We start from the raw sequence: 11,386 nt of genomic DNA, 5'->3' as shown, positions 1-11,386 counted from the left end.
AAAGATGGAAGAAAGAGACAGGCCACTCCAGGTTGGTAGGTGGCAAGCTGAAAAAGCAAGGGAGCTTCAGTACAAAACTCATCGTGACCAGCCACAAAAACAAGTAGATCTCCAAGCTCACCTGCCAGAATCTTAAAAGTTTATATATAGGCCTTAACGGGGTGGTTCATGTATACCATGCAGATGGGCTCAACAACACGTTGCTGTCCCAGGTTATGCCCCTGAAACAGCCCTGGCTCTGAGAACAGGAGACAGAATGTACATTCCAAGCTCAGGGGAGAGGGATAGGGGCCTCCTATTGTCCTATTGCCTGGGTCAAGTTTGAGGGTCAACTGACAGTCATGTCATCTCATTGACCTCCTCCAACAGGTAGGTGTTATTCTCATTTTACAAATGAAGAACCCAAGTCAGAGAAATTACATAACTTGTCCAAGGTCAAGTAAATGTTTTCTGACCTAGATATCCTGGCCTAAATTCCAGTTCTGAGACATCTATGCAAGATTGGTTATAGCAACTGAATGAAACCCCAGAAGATACACAGTGTTTATACAGTAAGTGAAGCTCTTGGGTTCTGGAAGCAAACATCCTGATTTAGGGGCCTGGCTTTTACTCTTTATAAACTGTAAGAGCTTGAGTAAGTTACTTAACCTCCCTGAGTCTCAGCTTTGCTGTGCATCAACCATCAGCATGATGATAATGATAATGTACGGGGAAGAGCCTATCACATAGTAGTAAGCTGCATCCCTGGTGCTCAGCACATAGCAGGTGCTGGAAAATTATTTATTGGATGTTAGTTGTTATAATAGAAAAGCATACACTGGGGTGCACAGGTGGCTCAGTTGGTTCAGCATCCTACTTCAGCTCAGGTTTGTGAGCTCACGGTTTGTGAGTTCAAGCCCTGTGTCAGTCTCTGAGCTGACAGCTCACAGCCTGGAACCTGCTTTGATTCTCTGTCTCCCTCCCTCTGCCCTTCCCCCATTTGTGCCTCTCTCTCAAAAATAAATAAGTAAATGTAAAAAAAAAAAAAGAGGAGCATACATTGACAAGAGTAGCAATTTGTCATTCATGAGAGCCAAACCCTATGCTTTTCTTTCCTTCTGCCTTCCTTCCTTCCTTCCTCCCTTTCTCTTTCTTTCTCTCTCTCCCTTTCTTCCTCTCTCCCTCTCTCTTCTTTCTTTCTTTCTTTCTTTCTTTCTTTCTTTCTTTCTTTCTTTCTTTCTTTCTTTCTTTCCTTAAGTAGGCTCCACACCCAGCATGGAGCCCAATGCTGGGCTAGAACTCACAACCCTGAGACCAAGACCTGAGCTGAGATCAGGAATCAGATCCCTAACCAATGGAGCCACCCAGGTGCCCCACTTTTCTATTGTTTCAAAACCATCTCATTTCTCCAACACTTGAGGTATATCCTATGGATGACTCATATCCATAAAGCATAAAGTACACTGGTATTGCTTTGACAGTGATGTTATAACCAATAAAAAAGGCCACCCTTGCTCTCTTCTCCTGTCACCCTGTCATTCTCATTTACAGGATATCTGAAGATTTCAAGAATAGTTGGTCATCTGTGAATGGTGGTTAAAATACTGATTGTTCCTATTTTTTTCCTGCCTTAAACAATGTCCATCCATAAATTATACCTGATAGAATACTTATGTAACCAAACTTTATATCTGATTTGGAGAAAATGGCTCAAAAGTATATTCTGATTCTGACTGTGGGCACTGTGGAATGAGGTAGCAATTTCACACATATGCAAAAGGCAATCTAAAGAGCTGCGAAATTCAAAGGGCCACTGAGGCTATGTATCTAGTAAATTCATGAATAGAACACATTTAAGAGTTGAGTGAATCTGTCATCCTTAAATTATCCCCTCATGCATGCATAAAAATCTAAAAATTCCATTGGAAAATAAATCTGTAACAATAAACCTTAATGGTTGAAAATAAAAGTAAAGCCAACAACCAACAAAACTAAAAGACAATCGATGGAATGGGACAAGATATTTTCAAATGACATATCAGATAAAGGGTTAGTACCCAAAATCTATAAAGAACTTATCAAACTCAACATCCAAAAAGTAAATAATCCAGTGAAGAAATGTGCAAAAGACATGAATAAACACTCTTCTGAAGAAGTCATCCAGATGGCCAACATACACATCAAAGAATGTTCAATAGGGGCCCCTGGGGGGCTCAGTTGGTTGAGGGTCCGAGTTCGCTCAGGTCATGATCTCATGGTTCGTGGGTTCGAGCCCCACATTGGGCTCTGTGCTGATAGCTCAGAGCCTGGAACCTGCTTCAAATTCTGTGTCTCCCTCTCTCTCTGCTCCTCCCCCACTCACACTCTCTCTCTCTCTCTCTCAAAAATAAATAAACGTTAATTTTTTTTTAAAGAAAAGATGCTCAACATCACTCATAATAAGGGAAATACAAATTAAACCACACTGACACACCACCTCACATCAGTCAGCATGACTAAAATGAACAACTCAGGAAACAACGGATGTTGGCAAGGATTTGGAAAAAGGGAAACACTTTTGCACTGCTGGTGAGAATGCAAACTGGTACAGCCACTCTGGAAAACAGTATGGAAGTTCCTCAAAAAATTAAAAATAGAGCTACCCTACGACCCAGCAATTTTACCTCTAGGTATTTACCCAAGGACACACAAATGCTGATTCGATGGGGTGTATGTATCCCAGTGCTTATGGCAGTGCTGTCAACAATAGCCATATTATGGAAAGAGCCCAAATGTCCATCGACTGATGAATGGATAAAGAAGATGTAGTGTATATGTATATGTATATGTATATGTATATGTATATGTATATGTACATAGAGAGAGAGAGAAAGAGAGAGAGAGAGAGAGGGAGGGAGGGAGAGAGACAATAGAACATTACTAGTGATCAAACAGAATGAAATCTTGCCATTTGCAACAACGTGGATGGAACTAGAATGTATTATGCAAAGTGAAATAAGTCAGAGAAAGATAAGTATCATGTTGATTTCACTCATATGTGGAATTTAAGAAACAAAACAGATGACCATAGGGGAAGGGAAGGAAAAAAATTAGATAAAATGAGAGAGGGGGGCAAAACATAAGAGACTCTTAAATACAGGGAACAAACTGAGGGTTGCTGGTGGGGTGTTAGGTGGGAGGATGGGGCTAAAGGGGCGATGAGCATTAAGGAGGGCACTTGTTGGGATGTGCCCTGGGTATTATATGTAAGTGATGAATAACTAAATTCTACTCCTGAAACCTTTATTATACTGTATGTTAACTAACTTGGGCTTAAATAAAATTGAAAAAAAAACCCAAATATTTTGGGGGGAAAGAAAAAAGTAAGCCATATCCTTCCAAGAAGAGATGGAAACATTTTTAAACCATTTGTTAAACATTTTTAAACCATTTTAAACCATTTTTTAAACCAATTAAAATTGATCCAGTGTCCAAAATTGTTTGAAATAATGACAGGACTACTTTACCTTATAATGAGGTCTAATCTCAAAGTTTATGGACTCCCTGTCTCTGATTTTTCTTCTTCTTCTTCTTCTTCTTCTTCTTCTTCTTCTTCTTCTTCTTTATTTCTGCTTCTCTGGAACTTTCTGTCTGTCTTTCTCTTTCTTTTCCTCCACTCCACCACAGAAATGAAACATGAAATATATTCTTATTTGTTGGCTCTGTTGAACAAAACATGGAGTTTTATTAATTGGTTACCCTGAAATGTTTCAAAGGATTTTCTCAAAATACACATATTTATTTGTATTTTTAACTCTTTTACTATAAAGAAAAAAAAACAATGTTATCAGACTCTTAATGGTAGTTAATCATCTAATTCAACCTGATTTTATATGACCTTATTTATATTTTACAAGTTGGAACATTAAGAAACTACTTGAACAGTTCAGCAATTTGGCAATTTATCTCCTCAACATGAGCCTTTAGTGAGAGAAAAAGCTTGAGTTACAAATGATTATGTAATATGAAGGATGTCAAAGTAATGAAGGATATCCAGTACCTCTAGGCAGCTGATGATATTTTATCTTCTATTGCTTTTAACCCATATGGTAAGAAAACCGTAATAAAAAAGGTATGTGAAAAAGAGACTATTAAGTATAGTTCACTAACAGAAGATGAAAAATTAAATTGAACTTTAAAGTACATTGAAAAAAAGTTTATTCACTACTGTTATTAGATCACTTCTTGCAAACTGAGGAAAGCAAAGCAAAGAATTACCCGAAGGCTCCATGACAAATGGACATACAGCTAACTCTTTAAAATATTTATGAATCATCCTTTATTCACTTCAGACCAGTATTCAAAATTTGAATACACACACATACACTTGCAATAATAAAAAATTCAATCTAAAGTATCGATTTGGAAATCTTTCAAAATATGGTAGGCAAACGCAAGAGGCAAAGAAATGGTCTGGGTAAGCCTTAAGATCTTGTTCTTATAGGGGAGCATTAAAATATTGAAAGCTTTCTCATGTGCTAATTGGTTTTCTTGCTAAAAACTTAAATGGAACCATAATCTCTTTCTTTCACTATCTTCCCATAAATGAGTTAAACTTATATTTGATAGGCCGTATTTTCAGAAATCATCTGGTCAAAAAATGTGAATTATGTTACCCTGTTGGTTTGCAAATTGGCCCCCATACATGAAAGGCAGGACAGACAGAAGACAGAGACGGAAAAAAGATTGATAGGTGGCGATTTTTATACACAAGTGAACTTACATCAGAGGCTTGTCTGGAGCGGCCACAAGAGGAGTAGCTCTCCATGCCCACCTGCCAGAATCTTAAAAGTTTAAGGGGTGCCTGGGTGGCTCAGTCAGTTAAGCGTCTGACTTCAGCTCAGGTCATGATCTCACAGTTTGTGAGTTCCAGCCTCGCATAGGGCTCTGTACTGACTGCTCAGTGCCTGGAGCCTGCTTGGAATTTTGTGTCTCCCTCTTTCTCTGCCCCTCCCCTGCTCATGCTCTCTTTTTTTCTCTCTCTCAATAACATTGCTCTCTCAAGGCTGTCCTTGAAAACGGCTTTCACTGTGAGAAAAGAGGGCAGAAGTACATTTCAAGGACGGGGAGGGAGGAGGTGAGGAGTCTCTGATTGCTGGGTCCAGTTTGCTGGTCAACAGGTGGTCATGTCCTCTCGATGAACTCATATCCTAAATAAAGGGTTTCACCTGAATACTTAGCAAATGCAGGAGAGCAAGGACCTGGAGGTCACAAGGGCACCGCTGGCCACATAGCTCTATCCATTCATCACTAGCGTGAACGGCACCTCTCTGGAGGATAGACAGGGGCAGTGTATATTTCTAGTTCCAGAGAATACTGTAGCATATCATTATAAGCTCCCTGGGGAGGGATTCCTTCATGGCTCATTGCATCTCAATGGAACCAGAGTAGCACAATAACTACCTAAGTGGTATGTGTTGGAAGTGGTGTGCAGGGAGAAAAGAACATGATACTTGGTATATATCCAAGAAGTGAGAGGGCACAATCATCTTCTTTGATCCTGACTCCATCCTTATCCTGACTCCTCTGTTAGGAAGAAGGTGAAAGCCTTCATCCATCTTTAGCTTCTTGTTTCTGATGTCTACAACGTATATTGTAACTGTTGCCAAATAAGATTTAGTGTACGTTTTAGGGAGTTTTAAAAGGAAGAAGTTTAGGGGCGCCTGGGTGGCTCAGTCGGTTGGGCATCCGACTTCGGCTCAGGTCATAACTTCACCGTTTGTGGGTGGGTTCGAGTCCTGCATCGGGCTCTGTGCTGACAGCTTGGAGCCTGGAACCTGCTTGGGATTCTGTGTCTCATTCTCTCTCTGCCCCTCCCCTCTTTGTACTCTGTCTCTATCTCTCAAAAAGAAATAAATTGTAAAAAAATAAATAAATAAAAGAAAGAAGCTTATGGTATAAACCTCTATTGTTTTTAAGTGACTTAATGCTGTTAGTGGAATATTCCTCATATCTAACAGGCTTGTTGGAACATGTAAAAAAAAATCCGTAGTGGAATCACCCAAAATAGCCAGCATTTTGGTAATATTTTTCTGTTACCTTTCATTCCTTTTGCTGTGCATATCCACATAATAACAATATTTAACATTCATTTAAAATTTACTTGTTGCCAATCACTGTATCAATTTTTTATAAGAATTATCTCATTTAACCCTTATTACAATCTTAAAATTTTTTTTTTAATATTTAGTTATTTTTGAGTGAGAGAGAGATAGAGTGAGATAGGGGAAAGAACAGAGAGAGAGGGAGACACAGAATCTGAAGCAGGTTCCCTGAGCCATCAGCACAGAGCCCGATGTGGGGCTAGAACTCACAAACTGTGAGATCATGACCTGAGCTGAAGTTGGACTCTTAACCGACTGAGCCACCCATGTGCCCCAATTCTTATTACAATCTTAAGAGATGGGCAGTGTAATGACCATTTTACACATGAAGATATATTGAGGCTTAACAGGGTTAAGCAATTTGTGCAGAACCACATAGCTAGTGAATCACAGGAGCTAGTTAACCCAGGTATTCTTGACTCAGGGCCTGGGTTCTTGACCTCAATTTAATATCTCTGATTTATACATTCCTTTAGTACTAAAAATTGTGTTATTTTATACAGACTGTTTTATAATTCTTCTTAAAGTATTACTTTATAATGAAATAAGCATAAGAAGGAAAAGAAGTGAGAAACATGTAATATATAAAATTTTCTTTCTAAGATATACAAATTATTTACATTTCACTTTTCAAATAGTCAAATAATATTAAGAGTTAGCACATGAGAAATAACTAATGAAGCACCATAAAGAAAAATATTCAGACTTGCTGGTTAAAGGCACACAAACAGTCCCAATGAATATATATTTACTTACTTCTAAATAAATACAGATAGGTTTTTTAAAGTGTTGGGAGAGGGGCGCCTGGGTGGCTCAGTCGGTTGGGCATCCGACTTTGGCTCAGGTCACGATCTCACGGTCCGTGAGTTCGAGCCCCGCGTCGGGCTCTGGGCTGATGGCTCAGAGCCTGGAGCCTGCTTCCGATTCTGTGTCTCCCTCTCTCTCTGCCCCTCCCCTGTTCATGCTGTGTCTCTCTCTGTCTCAAAAATAAATAAAACATTAAAAAAAAATTAAAAATAAAATAAAATAAAATAAAGTGTTGGGAGAGTTCTGGAAGATAGAGCTATCAGGATTTAGGAACAATCTTTCTGAGGAGTGGTTATAAGAACAATAAAATACTGTTTCTAGGAAAGAATCTAGAGAAATAATTTACCAAAAGTGTTGTTACTTTCTTTTCCCAAGGTAGGTTTATTTGATTCCTAGAAATGTACGTTTGAAATAACAAGTAATGGGGAAGAACACAAAGAAATAGACACCGGTTTCACAGCTGGGGAAAAATAAAGATTTATATTCAGACACTGATGGAAGTGAATTTAAAGAAAAATAATTTACGTCTTATAATCAATGGAGTTGTACTTATACATTTAAGTGCTTAAAATGATTTTTTAAGATCTGAAGATTTGTATTTTTGACGTGTAGATATTTTCATGGTTGCATTTTATTATGGATTGTTAAAACATATGCATTTTGGCTTAGCATCATCTTTGAAAGAAAAGCTGATGGAAGGAAATGTAAGGGGGAGGGGGAGGGACAGATACAAGGAGGCAAAAGTGAAGGGGGTTGGTGATTATAACACAATTACATGCCAAATATAGGTAATTATAGTATAAGTGGAGTTGTCTTTGGAAGTTATTCAAAAAGCATTTAAAAAATCTAAAACTATATAACAGATATCTCTGAATTCATTCTTCCAAAACTGATAGCAAATTTTATGTGAGTGTATTTATTTATTGTAGGTTCTTTGCATCTATAAAAACAAAGACAACATGCTGTAATGAAGTGTCCAGAAGACAAAAAGCAAGAGTTGCTTTATACATTGCAATCATTGATTTCATCCTAACTCACTCTTCGATTTCTAGTAAATCTTAAAATACTAATAATGCACCTTTTTTTCTGAACATCTATTATTGTTTTGGTTTGGCACAAACCGACCATCTTTAGTCATATAATCAAAAAATACATAAAACATGTCTCACTTGATATATATCCTACACAAAACTATATATGACATTCATCAGTGGTTTTAAATTAGTTTCCTTACAGGTTTTTATTCTGAGCACTATGTAGAACATATGTTGTCTTAACTGGAGAATATTTTCAAGCATTTTTTTTCCTCTTGGTTATCTTTCAATTTTAAAAGCCAACTCAGATGGCTCACATTTCTTTTCTGTGGTGTTAGAGCCTTTGGATCACTGAGGTTAATCTTCAGTTTTATTTCTTCCAACCAAGATATAATGGACTGAAGAAAAACTTGCAGAGGAGACTCTCGGGCAGATAGGAAGAAATCTGGTACATAAGAATGTTGTTGGAACCTGGGTGAAATGGGGTTCTAGGAAAGTGAGTTAGACAAGGGAGCCAGCTGCGGGCCACACCTGTATCTGGCACTGATGTATGAGGTGCATGAGGACAGAAGACTCTCTTTCTTGAAGGCTGGTAGTGACTCCAAGGTCTCCGTAGTCCCTGAAGTCTGGTAATATCACAGATTGGACACTGAATTTAGAGAGTACAAAGCTCTGGGACTTTTCATGCAGACTGAACTAATAATAACAAACTAGAGCTAACATTTATTGAATGTTTCTAATTATATGCTAGGGGCTGTGCGAAGTGCTTCACATAGATTAATTCATTGAAATATCACAGGTGACAAGTGTCATTATTACCCCCTTTTGACTTCTAGGAGAGTTGAGTCTCAGAAGAGTCTACTAACGTGTGCAAATATACAAAACCAGTAAGCAGTCGACTTAAGCTCACACTCAGAAAGTCTGATTCCAGAGTAGGGGAATTTAGCCACACCACTGTCTCTCTGCAAGACTCTTTAGCAACTTCTTAAAGGCTAGTAAGTTAGAAATTTGTCCGGCGTGTTTTTTTATAGTAACCATTTAACTAATTCTTGGGGCTCTTCTTTCAAATTTTGGAGCATTAAGTAGATTAAGAGGTGAAACGGGTATATTTGCAATGAGCAGTTTATGACTTGTAGGGGGTATAGGGGGAACACTGTACTACTGCGTAAATTTTTTGTAAACTTAGAATACTCTAAAAAAATAAGATCTATCAATAAAACTAAGGTAAAGTCTATGCATGCTATCTAACCCCGTTCTCAAATGCACATTGCCATCTGTCAAGATTCGTATCCAACTGTGCACATACACCCAGAACCTCTTCAATAAATGCCTCCAGATCATGAGGATGCCCTACTGTAAGGCATTTTCCCCTTCCTGATCTCTCATGGCAAATGTCTTTCTACCTTTTTTATTCTACTTTTATTAGCCTGTTTGGTATTAAAGCCAATTGCGTCTTTTCATTAGATTTGAGTCTCTGGAATATAGAGATCATTCATTTCTTATTTATTTCTAATCCTACACCCAATATACTATTCCTCTACACATGATAATGAAAATAATTATAAGCATTTTTTAAAAATTTGTGCTGGGGATATAAGCCATTATGATAAACACAACTTGACAAATTCAGGCCTTCCTAATCCTGACCTAGGTTCTTAAAATGAACTTTGAATTAGTCTTTACTTGTTTCAGTCCTTTATCCATAGAAGCTCCTGGATGACCCTTTCCAAATGTCATTTCCTGCTCAAATATCTGTAATGGTGGTATTCCACTATCTTCTTTTCAGCCTTCCCTAAGTCTCAATCTGCTCCCCCATGAGTCTGCCATACTTCAAAAAGCTGGACCACTCAGCATTTGCTGGGTACATGTGGTTTCTCTTTTCTAGAGCTTTGTTTATGCCTGGAAATGTTCTTCCCTCTTCATTTCTACTCTTAAACCCCTATCTATCTGTTTCAAATATTATCCATAATCACAATTCTAATTTTCTCCTATGACCTTCCCCACTCCAACCAGATGAGCTCTTGTTGGAGTTCTTTTAACATATTGTATTGCTTTGGCCATTTCTTTATTGTTTGCCTGTAAAAAAAAGTTTATTTATGTTGAAAGAGAGAGAGTGTGAGCACATGAGGAGGGTAGGGGCAGAGAGAGAGGGAGACAAAATCCCAAGCAGGCTCCCTGCTCTCAGCACAGAGCCCACCACAGAACTCAATCTCACAAACCATGAGATCATGACTTGAGCCAAAACCAAGACGTGGGCGCTCAACCAACTGAGCCACTCAGATGCCCCTGTTTGCCTTTAGTTATATGTTTACCCTTCCTTCTACCTTCAACTGGATTTTAACTTCTTTGTAAAAAGGGCTTATATTCTCATTTTTGGACCACCTGAAGTTCCTAGCTTTGGCAGGTAGTGGGCATACAATAACCCCCATATTGGAGAGACAGTAATACCAGTTGGTAATGTACAAGCAGTGAAGTCAGGTGAACAGGGGTTCCGATCTCATCTACATCACTCTGTGGCTGGGGAACTTGGGCAAAGTAGTTAACTTCTTTGAGATTCAGTCCTTTAACTATGGGGATGACATTTTATCTACTACACAGTGCTAATAAAAAACTTAAAAGAAAAATGTACGTAGAGTTTGATTTCTATTAAGTATCCAATACATGGCAATGGCAAGTGTTTGTTTCATAAGTTTTTTTCTCTGCAATATCTTGAATTCCTTCTTTCAAAAGACATTCCACTTGTCTATTTTTTAGCCAGACTTATGGTCACAATAATTTGCCAGGAAGGCAAAATTGGAAAAAAGATGGCCATTTCATAAGTAAGTATAATAATATAGTTACCTCTATATTTATTTATTTTGAAATTACTGTAGCACTTGATTAAATAAATTCATAAACAGTTACTCAGCATTTATTATGCATCAAACACTGTTGTAGGTATTGGGAATACAACAGCGAAGAAGACAGTCTTTGTCCTTCAGTAACTTCCATGTTAATGTGGACAGTGACCTCACAGATATTCAAGAAGCACAACGAAAAACTTAGCTATAAAATGGTGCCAAATCTGCACTGATTAGAAGCCCAAACTCCATTTCTGGGTTTACCACTTAGCTGTTACAGTAAGCTTTGAGGGAGTTCAAGAATGGTTACCCAGATTTTTAACAGCTAGGAATCCAAGAAGCAACGTTGTGGAGGCGAGCTATATATACATTTTTTTTCTTCTGGGAAAAAAATAGGGATAAATCAGACCTATGTCTTTGTGTGTAGCAGATGGAGCTGAGCTTTCTCTATTTCTACTTAAATGACCTTAAAGTAGTTGTCTGGAAGTGAAAGTTGTTCAATGTTGGCATGTCAGCAACAGCTCCCAAAACACCGAAGCTCTTCTGTTGGCAGCAACTTAGGTGAGTCCTGCCGATTGTACAG

At 38.2% G+C, this 11,386-nt stretch overlaps 1 protein-coding gene across 1 annotated transcript in view; it reads left to right on the top strand.

Moving 5' to 3' along the window:
* Positions 1-11,247: 11,247 nt before the first annotated feature.
* Positions 11,248-11,386, top strand: part of DYNC1I1 (dynein cytoplasmic 1 intermediate chain 1) — a 314,344-nt gene continuing 314,205 nt past the window's right edge. The window contains exon 1 of the mRNA XM_058725021.1: positions 11,248-11,364. The gene's annotated coding sequence lies outside the window, so the exon portion shown is untranslated. The remainder of the gene's footprint in view (positions 11,365-11,386) is intronic.

Source organism: Neofelis nebulosa, chromosome 4 (genome assembly GCF_028018385.1).
Source record: "Neofelis nebulosa isolate mNeoNeb1 chromosome 4, mNeoNeb1.pri, whole genome shotgun sequence".
Lineage (NCBI taxonomy): Eukaryota > Metazoa > Chordata > Mammalia > Carnivora > Felidae > Neofelis > Neofelis nebulosa.
The sequence above is the reverse complement of the archived record's forward strand: the minus strand, read 5'-3'. Positions and strand labels throughout refer to the sequence as shown.